This window comes from Microcaecilia unicolor, chromosome 6, assembly GCF_901765095.1.
Source record: "Microcaecilia unicolor chromosome 6, aMicUni1.1, whole genome shotgun sequence".
In the NCBI taxonomy this organism is placed as follows: Eukaryota; Metazoa; Chordata; class Amphibia; order Gymnophiona; family Siphonopidae; genus Microcaecilia; species Microcaecilia unicolor.
This window is the reverse complement of record NC_044036.1, coordinates 108,367,559-108,382,866: the sequence shown is the minus strand read 5'-3', so window position 1 is coordinate 108,382,866 and position 15,308 is coordinate 108,367,559. Positions and strand designations below refer to the sequence as shown.

Sequence of the window (15,308 nt, the reverse complement as noted above, 5' to 3'; positions counted from 1 at the left end):
CAATAGGAAAGGGGTCGCTGTCGGGAAACGCACCATCTCCAATTGGCTAGCAGATTACATTTCCTTCACTTACGCCCAGGCTGGGCTGACTCTTGAGGGTCATGTCAGGGCTCATAGTGTCAGAGCCATGGCAGCGTCGGTGGCCCACTTGAAGTCAGCCACTATTGAAGAGATTTGCAAGGCTGCGACGTGGTCATCTGTCCACACATTCACATCACATTACTGCCTCCAGCAGGATACCCGATGCGACAGTCGGTTCGGGCAGTCGGTGCTGCAGAATCTGTTTGGGGTTTAAATCCAACTCCACCCTCCAGGACCCGAATTTATTCTGGTCAGGCTGCACTCTCAGTTAGTTGTTCTTCGTAGGTCAATTTCTGTTATACCCTCGCCGTTGCGAGGTTCAATTGACCTGGGTTCTTGTTTTGAGTGAGCCTGAGAGCTAGGGATACCCCAGTCGTGAGAACAAGCAGCCTGCTTGTCCTCGGAGAAAGCGAATGATACATACCTGTAGCAGGTGTTCTCCGATAACAGCAGGCTGATTGTTCTCACCTACCCTCCCTCCTCCCCTTTGGAGTTGCGTTTTTACTCATTTTTTGCTTGTCATTCAACTGAGCGGGAACGGTCGCGCACGCGCGGTGGGCGTGCCCTGCATGCGGGACCGCCCGCAAAGTTTTGTTCCGGTTGGTGGGGGCTGCCGTGGAAGTCAACCCAGTCGTGAGAACAATCAGCCTGCTGTCCTCGGAGAACACCTGCTACAGGTATGTATCATTCGCTTTACCCCCGTTGATGGCAGTAGACCTTTTATAGAATGAGGGGGATAGTATCTAAGAGTGCTTTAAATAAAAGCAATATTGCCTGTAGAAAACACCATCTTTACCTAATAGGCCAATTTTTTTTTCATTTTGCTTTCTGTGTTTCCCATTGTCTCCTATTTTAATTGCTCTTTACAGGGCAGTAGTTCTTTTTTTTTTTTTTTTTTTTTAATGGTTCATTTATACCATTGTAGTAATGGAAATAGATATACTGAGACACCAGAACATAGAGGTATGGATGCTTTAACCTTACCCCAGGTTAAAAGTTTCCAAGTAATTGAGCCATGTCATGTTAGATATGATCTCAAGTTTTCAGATTTATTGCTTATAGTTGTCTTGATTTTTTTTTTTGTTTGTTTGGGTGGGGGGGGGGATGTAGAACAAGCTTGCACTTTGTTCTTCATTTGAACTTACAGCTCATTTTGGAACTGCACCTTGGATTTGACATCATGAATCTTCATTTGTAATTATAGAGGAATGTTGTCCCATTTTGTAACCCCGTCTAATGCACCTATCCCAATCATTGCAGCAATAGTCTTTTGCTACAGATCATGCACCAGGATGCCTTCTGGAACCCTAAAATGGTGGACCTTATGTTTGACCACCGGCAGGAAAAAAAGTCCCCCAAAGGTTGTAAATGCTACCACCACAACATCCCCAATCTTGACTGACCTGGGTTAGATGAGTCCTGTGAGTTGGACCACATCTTCTGCATTGTAATGCACACCACTGCTACTAAGCCACTGTATATAATACAATTTTTTTTGTAGACCCCTACTTATCACTGGTATCAGAGCAGTGTACAAATATCAGTGCATAAAGTAGTCAATTAAAAATAATCAGCACAGCTATTATGAAAATATTTCATTTATACAAGTAAAAATCAATAACCTAAAAATGGAAGCACTGCAATGATAAAATAAAACTACCCATCATAATCTCTTACAGGTACATCAGAAATATAAATAAAACTAAATCAGTGATCTAGAAACTGCATTAATAAAACTAAACTTCACACTACACTTGATATATTAATTTCTCCGAGGACAAGCAGGCTGCTTGTTCTCACTGATGGGTGACGTCCACAGCAGCCCCTCCAATCGGAAACTTCACTAGCAAAGGCCTTTGCTAGTCCTCGCACGCTCATGCGCAGCCGTCTTCCCGCCCGAACCGGCTCGTGTTCGTCAGTCTTCTTTTGTCCGCGCTCGGTACGGTCGTGTTTTCGCCGTGTCGGGCCCCGCAAAGTCGACCTCGCGCATTCGTCGTGTGTTTCGAAAGAGAAAAATTAATAATCCATTCTTTCGCCCCGGTAAGTTTTCTTTCCTCGTCGGGGTAGGCCACTTTTAGGCCTCGGGTCGAAATTTTTCTTCCCCTTGTTTTTTCGGTGCCTTTTCCGCCATTTCGACTTTTGATCTCGCCGGCGTGATTTTTCCGCCCATGACATCGAAGTCTACCAGCAGCTTCAAGAAGTGCACCCAGTGCGCCCGGGTCATCTCGCTCACTGACAGGCACGCGTCGTGTCAGTGCTTGGGGGCTGGGCACCGCCCGCAGGCCTGTAGTCTGTCTTCCCTTTTGCAAAAGCGGACTCAGGTAGCGAGATTGGCCCAGTGGAACGTTTTGTTCTCGGGCTCTTCGTCGGCATCGGCACCGGGGGTATCGAGTGCATCGACGTCTTCAGCGTCCAGAGCTTCATCCTCGGCCGCCAGTGCATCGAGTGCATCGAGGCATTGGCCCTCTGCATCGGCGCCGAGACATCGGATAGCTGCATCGACGTCGGTGGTACCGGGACCTCGTCTGCTGATGTCGTCGGACGGTGGTGCTTCGTCTGGAGTGCAGGTGAGGGCTGTCCATTCCCCTGCTGGTGGCGGTGAGCCTTCGGGTGGGTCTCCCCCTACCCTGAGGGCTCCTGCGGTACAGCCCCCCCGAGACCGACCTCCTTCGGCCTCGGCCCCGAGGAAGCGACGACTGGATTCTACGTCCTCCTCGTCGGTGCTGGGAAGCTCCGGTGACATGCTTCGTTCCAAGAAATCGAAGAAGCATCGTCATCGGTCTCCTTCCAGGGTCGGCACCGAGAGCTCTGGGTCGCCGAGGGAGTCGGCACCCACCAGGCATCGGCACCGAGAGGACCGCTCACCCTCTGTTCAGGAGGTGTTGATGCGCTCCTCTCTGGACAGCCCGGAACAGCCTCCACGCCCGGAACAGGTTCTGACGTCGACGCCTGCATCGACCTCCATGCCTTTCTCTGCAGCCGCTCTGAACGAGAGCCTCCGGGCCGTTCTCCCAAAGATTCTGGGAGAGCTGTTGCGCCCTACCCCTCCGGTACCGGCGGTGCTTGCGCCACCGGTACCGTCGAGCGTGGCGCCGGCTGGCCCATCGCCCGAGGTGAGGTCTCCGGCGTCGGTGCCGCGTGCGGGTACCAGCTGCCGCCGCCTCCCAGGAGGGCTCCCCGACTACGTCGGCTGAGGGAGCTTCGCCGATGCGGGCGAGGGAGTCTACCTCTCGACGCCCCCATCGTGGACGTGGCTCCACAGAGTCGAGTCGGGCACGGTTGCAGACACAGGTCCGTGAACTTGTGTCTGACATCGAGGGTGAGGCCTCGTGGGAAGAGGAAGAAGACCCCAGATATTTCTCTGACGAGGAGTCTGAGGGTCTTCCTTCCGATCCCACTCCCTCTCCTGAGAGACAGCTTTCTCCTCCCGAGAGTCTGTCTTTTGCTTCCTTTGTCCGGGAGATGTCTACGGCCATCCCCTTCCCGGTGGTTGTGGAGGACGAGCCCAGGGCTGAAATGTTTGAGCTCCTGGACTATCCTTCTCCACCTAAGGAAGCGTCCACTGTACCCATGCACCATGTCCTAAAAAAGACATTGCTGGCGAACTGGACCAAGCCTTTAACTAATCCCCACATCCCCAAGAAGATCGAGTCCCAGTACCGGATCCATGGGGACCCAGATCTGATGCGCACTCAGTTGCCTCATGATTCTGGAGTTGTGGATCTGGACCTAAAGAAGGCTACGAGTTCTAGGGAGCATGCTTCGGCGCCCCCGGGCAAGGACTCTAGAACCTTAGACTCCTTTGGGAGGAAGGCCTACCATTCCTCTATGCTCGTGACCAAAATTCAGTCCTACCAGCTCTACACGAGCATACACATGCGGAACAATGTGCGGCAGTTGGCGGGCTTGGTTGATGCGCTCCCCCCTGAGCAAGCCAAGCCTTTTCAGGAGGTGGTCAGGCAGCTGAAGGCGTGCAGAAAATTCCTGGCCAGAGGGGTGTATGACACCTTTGATGTTGTGTCCAGGGCCGCTGCTCAAGGTGTGGTGATGCGCAGGCTCTCATGGCTGCGTGCCTCCGACCTGGAGAATAGAATCCAGCAGCGGATTGCGGACTCGCCTTGCCGTGCGGATAACATTTTTGGAGAGAAAGTCGAACAGGTGGTAGAGCAGCTCCACCAGCGGGACACCGCATTCGACAAGTTCTCCCGCCGGCAGCCTTCAGCCTCTACCTCTACAGGTAGAAGATTTTTGGGGGGAAGGAAGACTGTTCCCTACTCTTCTGGCAAGCGTAGGTACAATCCTCCTTCTCGACAGCCTGCGGCCCAGGCTAAGCCCCAGCGCGCTCGCTCTCGTCAGCAGCGTGCACCTCAGCAAGGCCCCTCGGCTCCCCAGCAAAAGCAAGGGACGAGCTTTTGACTGGCTCCAGCAGAGCATAGCCGACATCCAAGTGTCAGTGCCGGGCGACCTGCCAGTCGGAGGGAGGTTGAAAGCTTTTCACCAAAGGTGGCCTCTCATAACCTCCGATCAGTGGGTTCTCCAAATAGTCCGGCAAGGATACACCCTCAATTTGGCCTCAAAACCTCCAAATTGTCCACCGGGAGCTCAGTCTTACAGCTTCCAGCACAAGCAGGTACTTGCAGAGGAACTCTCCGCCCTTCTCAGCGCCAATGCGGTCGAGCCCGTGCCATCCGGGCAAGAAGGGCTGGGATTCTATTCCAGGTACTTCCTTGTGGAAAAGAAAACAGGGGGGATGCGTCCCATCCTAGACCTAAGGGCCCTGAACAAATATCTGGTCAAAGAAATGTTCAGGATGCTTTCCCTGGGCACCCTCCTTCCCATGATTCAGGAAAACGATTGGCTATGCTCTCTGGACTTGAAGGATGCCTACACACACATCCCGATACTGCCAGCTCACAGACAGTATCTGCGATTTCAGCTGGGCACACGTCACTTCCAGTACTGTGTGCTACCCTTTGGGCTCGCCTCTGCGCCCAGGGTGTTCACAAAGTGCTTGGCTGTAGTAGCAGCGGCACTTCGCAGGCTGGGGGTGCACGTGTTCCCATATCTCGACGATTGGCTGGTGAAGAACACATCCGAGGCAGGAGCCCTGCAGTCCATGCAGATGACTATTCGCCTCCTGGAGCTACTGGGGTTTGTGATAAATTATCCAAAGTCCCATCTTCTCCCAGTGCAGAGACTCGAATTCATAGGAGCTCTGCTGGATTCTCGGACGGCTCGCGCCTATCTCCCAGAGACGAGAGCCAACAACTTGTTGTCCCTCGTCTCGCGGGTGCGAGCGTCCCAGCAGATCACAGCTCGGCAGATGTTGAGATTGCTAGGCCACATGGCCTCCACAGTCCATGTGACTCCCATGGCCCGCCTTCACATGAGATCTGCTCAATGGACCCTAGCTTCCCAGTGGTTCCAGGCTGCTGGGGATCTAGAAGACGTAATCCACCTGTCCACGAGTTTTCTCGAATCCCTGTATTGGTGGACGATTTGGTCCAATCTGACTCTGGGACGTCCCTTCCAAATTCCTCAGCCTCTAAAAGTGCTGACCACGGATGCGTTTCTCCTGGGGTGGGGAGCTCATGTCGATGGGCTTCACACCCAAGGAAGCTGGTCCCTCCAGGAACGCGATCTGCAGATCAATCTTCTGGAGTTGCGAGCGATCTGGAACGCTCTGAAGGCTTTCAGAGATCGGCTGTCCCACCAAATTATCCAAATTCAGACAGACAACCAGGTTGCCATGTACTACGTCAACAAGCAGGGGGGCACCGGATCTCGCCCCCTGTGTCAGGAAGCCGTCAGCATGTGGCTCTGGGCTCGCCGTCACGGCATGGTGCTCCAAGCCACATATCTGGCAGGCGTAAACAACAGTCTGGCCGACAGGTTGAGCAGGATTATGCAACCTCACGAGTGGTCGCTCAATTCCCGTGTAGTGCGACAGATCTTCCAGGTGTGGGGCACCCCCTTGGTAGACCTCTTCGCATCTCGAGCCAACCACAAAGTCCCTCAGTTCTGTTCCAGGCTTCAGGCCCACGGCAGATTGGCATCGGATGCCTTCCTCCTGGACTGGGGGGAGGGTCTGCTGTATGCTTATCCTCCCATACCTCTGGTGGGGAAGACTTTGTTGAAACTCAAGCAAGATCGAGGCACCATGATTCTGATTGCTCCTTTTTGGCCGCGTCAGATCTGGTTCCCTCTTCTTCTGGAGTTGTCCTCCGAAGAACCGTGGAGATTGGAGTGTTTTCCGACCCTCATCACACAGGACGAAGGGGCGCTTCTGCATCCCAACCTCCGGTCCCTGGCTCTCACGGCCTGGATGTTGAGAGCGTAGACTTTTGCCTCTTTGGGTCTGTCAGAGGGTGTCTCCCGCATCTTGCTTGCTTCCAGGAAAGATTCCACTAAGAGGAGTAACTTCTTTCTATGGAAGAGGTTTGCCGTCTGGTGTGACAACAAGGCCCTAGATCCTCGCTCTTGTCCTACACAGACCCTGCTTGAATACCTTCTGCACTTGTCTGAGTCTGGTCTCAAGACCAACTCTGTAAGGGTTCACCTTAGTGCAATCAGTGCATACCATTACCGTGTGGAAGGTAAGCCGATCTCAGGACAGCCTTTAGTTGTTCGCTTCATGAGAGGTTTGCTTTTGTCAAAGCCCCCTGTCAAGCCTCCTACAGTGTCATGGGATCTCAATGTCGTTCTCACCCAGCTGATGAAACCTCCTTTTGAGCCACTGAATTCCTGCCATCTGAAGTACTTGACCTGGAAGGTCATTTTCTTGGTGGCAGTTACTTCAGCTCGTAGAGTCAGTGAGCTTCAGGCCCTGGTAGCCCAGGCCCCTTACACCAAATTTCATCATAACAGAGTAGTCCTCCGCACTCACCCTAAGTTCTTGCCAAAGGTCGTGTCGGAGTTCCATCTGAACCAGTCAATTGTCTTGCCAACATTCTTTCCCCGTCCTCATTCCTGCCCTGCTGAACGTCAGCTGCACACATTGGACTGCAAGAGAGCATTGGCCTTCTATCTGGAGCGGACACAGCCCAACAGACAGTCCGCCCAATTGTTTGTTTCTTTTGATCCCAATAGGAGGGGAGTGGCTGTGGGGAAACGCACCATATCCAATTGGCTAGCAGATTGCATTTCCTTCACTTACGCCCAGGCGGGGCTGGCTCTTGAGGGTCATGTCACGGCTCATAATGTTAGAGCCATGGCTGCGTCGGTAGCCCACTTGAAGTCAGCCTCTATTGAAGAAATTTGCAAAGCTGCGACGTGGTCATCTGTCCACACATTCACATCTCATTACTGCCTGCAGCAGGATATCCGACGCGACAGTCGGTTCGGGCAGTCAGTTCTTCAGAACCTGTTTGGGCTTTAGGATCCAACTCCACCCCCCGAGGGCCCTGTTTGTTCTGTTCCAGGCTGCACTCTCAGTTAGTTGGTAAATTTTTTAGGTCAATCTCAGTTATGTCCTCGCCGTTGCGAGGCCCAATTGACCATGGTTGTTGTTTTGAGTGAGCCTGGGGGCTAGGGATACCCCATCAGTGAGAACAAGCAGCCTGCTTGTCCTCGGAGAAAGCGAATGCTACATACCTGTAGAAGGTATTCTCCGAGGACAGCAGGCTGATTGTTCTCACAAACCCGCCCGCCTCCCCTTTGGAGTTGTGTCTTCCCTTGCTTTGTTTTGCTACATATGGGACTGACGAACACGAGCCGGTTCGGGCGGGAAGACGGCCGCGCATGCGCGGTGCGCATGAGCGCGCGAGGACTAGCAAAGGCCTTTGCTAGTGAAGTTTCCGATTGGAGGGGCTGCCGTGGACGTCACCCATCAGTGAGAACAATCAGCCTGCTGTCCTCGGAGAATACCTTCTACAGGTATGTAGCATTCGCTTTAGTAAAGTGCCACCTTTTTTATCATTCTTTTGGAAGCCTGAATAAGAAACTCCCACCCAAAGATATCCTGTGGTATATATTCCAGATTTTAGCGGCAATTTTGTGCAGTGCCAGGGCAAAAATAATGAATTACACCTCTGTTTTAGATTGAAGTATGTGCTTTAGGGCACATCTTAAAATACTAGATCACAAATAGTTGGACGAACGCCATGCAAAATCTTTAAAACAATGTGAGCAGCTTGACAGGTGTTCTTAGATCCACTAGAAGCCATAAATTTATTGTAATCCACCTTAAACCTCAGTTCTGGGTATAGGTGGAATATAAATACCTGTTTAAATACCTTGTGCTTATCCCTGCTTATTTCCCTGAAGCTGGCAGCCCTTTAGGATAACAAAGCTACCCAACACATTATTATAGGCCTTTTGTTAGAGCTCCTAATTCCTATGATTTTATCCCCTTTTTTGTCACCATTTCCTGATGAACCTAAAGCTAGACAGTCTGTAATTCATTTCAGGAGGTGGAGGACAGCTACAATAATTTATGATTATTCTATAATCTATACTGTTCTCATGTGTCTTTAATTTTGTTTGCAAGGGACTAATATGACAAGCATTTGGGAAACAGTTTTTTGCTCACTGTAAATATAATGATTTTCAAAGGCTTTGTTGTGTTCAGTTTTGAGATATAAGCAGCAGGAAGAGCTGGAAAATTATGAAACTGTATTCATAGCTTTTTCGGTTGATGTAATGCAGTTTCTGCTTAGCAAAAAGGTTGTTTGATAGAGATTGAGAAATCTTTTACTAGACAAAGCTGAACATATTGTGAAGATGAAGCTCCCACCTCAGGATCCCAGGTCCCTCTTTCACTCAGGGTGAGCTGGTTCTCAGTATGCAGATGTTATGCAAATTAGTCTACTACCCCTTTCTACTCGGGGTGACCTGGTTCTCAAAAAGGCAAACATAATCAGGTCTCAACAGGATTTTCTCATACAAATCTTTATTCCAGCCTCTGGGGCACACTTCTTTTAGCTTAAAACACTTTCACAAGCTTAAACAGTTCTTCTTGCACAGTTCAATACCCAACAGATTTCTTCCCCCTGAGCCCTCCCACACAGGCATCTGGGCTCAGTACTAACTCAGTCCTGGACACACAGTCCTTCCTTGTAGCACACAGTTCTTATACCTGACAATCTAGGGCCTTCTTACCCCAGCCAGCTTCCTTGCTTTGCACACAGTTCACCGCCAGTCTAAAGGGCTCAGCCAGTACTTCTCATGGGGATCCTCCTGCTTCAGTTACCAGCTCTCTTCTTCAGCTGCTAGCTCTCCTCCTCCCTCACACTCAGGAGGGGTATTAAGTGGTTAATGACCAAACAGGACCCAGCCCATAACCTGCTGCACCTGTTTCTATCCCCAGGACTCTCCTCGGTCCTAGCGACCTCCTGCTATACACCCCTTACTGGCTCCCTTTAGTGACTCACCCAGCCCTTCTCCCTGGACATTTTAGGGGAACAGCGCCTTCTAGGGGCCTAACCAGGGTAGGACAGTCTCTTCCTTCTCACAATATGTAATTAGAAGTGAAATATAGACACTACATATATGAGAAAAATTCACTATCTCTAGAAATTGGTATGTCTTGGCAAGTGGCAGAACATACATGTATTATATGGGCAGTTCCTCCATGAGATGTATATTAGGATGGAGGAGGCTCCCATTCATCCAGTGGCACTTCCCCATTTTGTCGCTGCTGCCATTTTCTTACAGTAGATCCAGAAGACAGCTAAATTGCCATATGCAAGTTGGAGGAGGCAGCAGTGTGAATAGTGCAGTAGCAATGTGAGGAAGGGGGCAAGTGCTGGTGGTGGTGGGGAGGGGGGGCTGAACAATAGGTAGATACTGTCAGTGTAACATAGTAACATAGTAGATGACGGCAGAAAAAGACCTGCATGGTCCATCCAGTCTGCCCAACGAAAAACCTATAAGTGTATACCTTACCTTGAATTTGTACCTGTCCTTTTCAGGGCACAGACCATATAAGTCTGCCCAGCAGTATTTCCCGCCTCCCAACCACCAGTCCCGCCTCCCATCACCGGCTCTGGTACAGACCGTATAAGTCTGCCCTCCCCTATCCTCGCCTCCCAACCACCACCCCCTCTTCCCCCCAACTGCTCCGCCACCCAATTTCAGCTAAGCTTCTGAGGATCCATTCCTTCTGCACAGGATTCCTCTATGCATATCCCACGCATGTTTGAACTCCGTTACCGTTTTCATCTCCACCACCTCCCGCAGGAGGGGTGGAGTTTTCTGTTTTCCTTTGGTGATCTATGCAAAATGGCCAGGAGCTTAGTAGGGGTAAACCAGTGTTCTGATTGGTTCAGCTGTCCTTGATTAATTGAATATTTCAGAGGGGATAGCAAGTTTCAGGAAAAAACTGCTAAAACATGTTTAAAGGCTTTCTCCAATAACAATATTACCTGTATACAAAGTTAATTCCAGGTGCTTAAAGACCAAAGGACTAGATGCTACACTCACTTAGCAGGCAGCTGTTGCTTCAACACTGGAAAATCTTAAAAATAGAGGCCAACCTAATTTTGGTTTTGAATTTGGTGCTGAAACCAGCCAAAACCCTCCTTACCACCCCTACCCTCCGAGCAAAAGTGCAACTGGTGGTCTAGTGGCCTAATCAGGGCAGAAGTAATCCCCAGTTGCTCCTGCCAAATGCCGGCTCTGCATTCAAAATGGCTGCCATGTCCTGTCATGGCAGTCTCATGAGACTGCTGTTGGAGGTCCTGGCAGCCATTTTGAGATTGGAGCTGGAATGGGCAGGAGTGACTAGGTATCACTGTTGCACTGACTAAACTACTAGACCACCGGGGCTTCTAAGGTATGCCTGGGGATGTCCTGGTAGTGGGAGGGTGGTGCTTTATCAGGATGGGGTTGGAGGGTGCCATACAGGTTTCAGTTTCAACTGAAACTGTGCAGCGAATTTCAGTTGCAGATGAAACCAAAAATACTGGTTTTCTTTGCCCTGTACTTTAAAAAAACAAAATGTCACCTATAGCCCTATCTGATGGAACAAGGACCTGCTTCCATAGTTGTGTGCATAAAACTGTCATGTTCTAATTAAATTTTACAATATTACTGTGAGTGATAGTAGCTCACTTATACAGTCTGTGCCAGAGCCGGTGATGGGAGGCGGGACTGGTGGTTGGAAGGCTGGAAGTACTGCTGCGCAGACTTGTACGGTCTGTGCCCTGAATAAGGCAGGTACAAATCAAGGTAAGGTTTACACATATGTTTGTCTTGTTGGGCAGACTGGATGGACCTTGCAGGTCTTTTTCTGCCGTCATCTACTATGTTACCATCTAGCTCATTTTCAAAGCACTTAGCCTCCCAAAGTTCCATAGAAACCTATGGAACTTAGCCTCCCAAAGTGCTTTGAAAATATGCCTCCATGTTACTCAGTATGTGTGTTGCTGGGCGAACTAAAGCCCGCATAGCTATTATATAGTATTAACTGTGCAGTAGAAGTGGAAGGAGGAAGATGAAGAGGACATACTTGTGGCAGCCCCAACAGTTGCCCCTGCTCAATTGCACCGGTGCTGCTTCCTCCTTCCTCCCACTAGTACTGCTCTGTTCATATTATATAATAGCTAGGCATACTTTGGCTTGTCCCAGCAAAACACATTCTGAGCTATTATCGTTCACAGTAACCACTACACCTCTACTCAGGAAATCTAGACTGCCCCAACTTAACATTTCGTCCTTTAGATTGTAAGCTCCTTTGAGCAGGGACCGTCCTTCCTTGTTAATTTGTACAGCGCTGCGTAACCCTAGTAGCGCTCTAGAAATGTTAAGTAGTAGTATATGGTAAAATTTACTTAGACATAGCTTTTAGCATATGACTTGGAAGCTGGCCATTTGTTCCATCAAATAGGGCTATAGGTGATGACATTGTTTTAAAGATTTTCCAGAGTTGAAGCAGCTGCCTTCTGAGTGTAGTATCTTGGTCCTTAACTTTGTGTAAAGATAATATTGTTATTGGGGAATGAGTTTGGGTAAACATTTTTTTTAGCAGATTTCTGAGATTTTCTATTTCCTCTGAAATACTCAGCTGATCAAGAACAGCTGAACCAATCAACAGCAGACTTTCTGTTGATTTACTGCTGTTTGCTCCCACTAAGCTCCTGGTCATTTTCAGACCTGTAAATCACCAGTGGAAAACACAGCATACTCGTATAGTTTTGCAACTTTTTAAATACTACGTTTTGTTACGTTTGAAAGCATGCTTTACACATTGCTCAAAAAACAAGTTGCATCATAAATTTTAGTCTAATTATATTTACTGAATGTGATATATTTTGATGAGTCAAGTTATTCAAATCAACTGCCTGAGGCATTTTTTAAAATTATGATTTTATCAATTGCTATTTTGAAGCATTTTATTCAAGATGGTGTATCACATGTTTAAACTGACTGTGTAGGCAAAGTACAGCAGGAGACAGTCCTTGTGGTCTGCTGATAGAGAAGTAGCTTTCATTTCCAGTCTTTGAGGACCACAAATTGATTGGCTTTTCAATGCATCTCTAATATGCACAAGAGATTTACATACAGTGGAGGTAGTGTGCATGGAAATTTCACAAATATGCATTAGGAATATAATTTCCCACTGCTGAGCTGTGCAGTATATCAAATTGTTTGCACCGTTCAGGGCCCTCGGTGAATACCACTGTTGCTGCACATGGAGAAGACATGTAACATGTGGCTGGTTAGGCAAGGAAAAGTTAAAGAATTTTACAGTTTATAACTTATGATAGAGCAAGAATACACGTATAAAGCCAAGCAAATGGTGGCAAAGTTTAACAAATGAAAAGAACACTTCTAGGGACATTGAACAGGAATGTAAACCTATCACATCTTATATAAACACACAATTCAGTGCTTTACCTTTTTATTTTTTCTATCAACTTTTCACATACTGTCTGAAGCAGCACACTTATTTCCCAGCAGTTTCTATTTTTAACTTTTTTTTTTTTTTTGTAATGTTCTAGGCTTCTTCTGAGGTCCATGTCTCGGAAGCTATGGAAAGAAGTTGTTGGATCATCAAGACTAACAAAGTAATTGTATATTTTAAAAAATGTCACTGTGTATTTTGAGCTTTCAAGGCCTTTCAGTTTTGGCAAGCACATGTTCATTCCACTTTTTATGTTTTTAATAAATTATTTTTATCATAGTGTTGTTGTGTTCTTTCATTAGCATGGTATTTGATATCAAGGTTCCAATTTGCTATGGATATGTAGAAAAACAAAAGCAAGAAAGTAGAGCAGATAGCTTTTGTTTTTCTTGACTACATGTGCAGAAACTGGGATTAGCTCTGAAAGGAATTAGTAACTTGGCACTTTTACTGTAGATCAGAATGATTGTTACCATATTAGTCCTAAACAAAATTGGATATTTTGCAGGTTATCTGTGTCAGTCCTCAAATATAATGGGAGAAGGTATTCTGTCTCTTGTCTTTCTATCCCCCATTGTTCATTTTGTTTGCATTTCCCTCGTTTTTAATCCATATCCCTACCCCAGTTATTAGTTCAGTTATAAGTTAAACGTAATTATTTTCTTAAATGCATACACTGTTGAGGGTCCTCTAGGGCAAACTGGTTAGCATTTTTTGTTAACTTATTGAAGTGTAATGAAAGGAACTATCAAGCAAACCATAAAAGTTGTTTAATTTACAGGTTTTGTAAACTGTCTTCTGAACAATTGACTTGGGTGGTGTACAACAATAAAATGAATAACAGCAATAAACACCAAAGTAAAACATTGGTAATGCATAATTAGATGCACACTATCATAATTATAGTATATGCCTATAGGTACTAAATGGCAAATGAAAACAATTCCTATATCATACCCAGTACAGCATTATCCCCAGGATTCTACATATGGCACCTTAAATTTCCATTATACAAGCGTATCCTATAACAGTGTGTAACTTGGTTAACTAGCTAATCAGCGCTGTTAATTGGATATTAACAAGCAATTATCAGCACTGATTGGCATTAACTAAGATTTACAGGCACAACTCGTTAAGCATATTCTTTAATGTGGTGTGTCTAAATTCTAAGTTGCATAATTGAACAGGAGGCGAGATGTGGGCATTTCTAAAATCTGTATGTTATGGAATACATACGCTCTGCGCCTAATTTAGACATCGGGATTTTACACCAAGTAAAACATGGAGTAAATGGCTGTGACTACATTTGGTCACATGGAGAGGTGCTGAGTGTTATTCTATATACTGCATGGAAATTTAAGCCTATACTATAAAATTTAGGCATACTTTACAGAATACGCCTAGGTATATATTTTATTCTGCACAGAATTTTCAGGCATCATATATACAGTCTAGCTCTATGGATGTTATCTTATTATATGCAGGGCTTGATTTGTAGGCAAAAAAACAAATGGAGCTATGGACCCAAGGGAGCGAGGGGTTGGTGAGCAGGGGAAGGAGCAATAGGAAAAGAGAGATTGGATTAGGATGCGGAGTGACTGCTTTACCCCAAGCTCACTGCCTCCCCTATTTTTCTATGTTAAAATCAGTGATGGATGTGGCATTTCCTCCAGCATTGGTAGTATTATCTACCCCCTTTGTTTCTATAAAGAAAAATTTTAAATTTTGTGTATTGTGTTAAGGTTGTGATGACTTTCTGACTAGTAAAATTTTGCAAAGATGATGATGCTCGAGAGCAGGCTTACATGTTAGTTCATATTTTGTGTGTAAATTGTGGCTGCCCATGTTATACCCAAACTCAGCCTCTGAGCACGCTGGCTTGCACGCTGCATACTTTTAGGAGTGACCTTTTATAAGAGGCCTTTTTCAAACATATATCAATGGTTTACGTACAATAATGGTTTATAAAATTATATCCATTCTATACCGAAAAGGAGCATTCTACTTTTTTGAATGTTATTTGACAACAGTTTCTAATTTAGTCCACATTTCAAGTAAGCTTTTTTTTAAATTACAGTTATCACTTCAGTACTTTACAGTATAGAGGAATGCATATAAAGAGGACTGATTTTAGTGGCCATTTGTCTCCTCATATTGAGGAAGTGAACTCCCATTGAAATCTATTTGTGTTCTCATTTCACTTGCATAGTTAAGGAACACAGAGAGCCTGATATGCCAAAACTAAGCTAAGCACTTTAATTTAAACACACAAATGTCCAAATTTGCTCTCTACTGTCAGCCAAAATTAGGACTATAAATTCTCACTTCAAAATCTGCCTAGATTTTACATCTCAAAAGCTAAGCTCTTAAATTTAGGAATACC

The 15,308-nt window shown here is 46.9% G+C and overlaps 1 long non-coding RNA gene across 1 annotated transcript; it reads left to right on the top strand.

Annotated features, from left to right (window-relative positions):
- The first annotated feature begins 725 nt into the window (after nt 1-725).
- Nucleotides 726-13,204, top strand: LOC115471667. The gene is made up of 2 exons (XR_003942391.1): nt 726-1,502; nt 13,023-13,204. It is a non-coding gene; the product is annotated as an uncharacterized LOC115471667 (long non-coding RNA).
- Nucleotides 13,205-15,308: the final 2,104 nt, after the last annotated feature.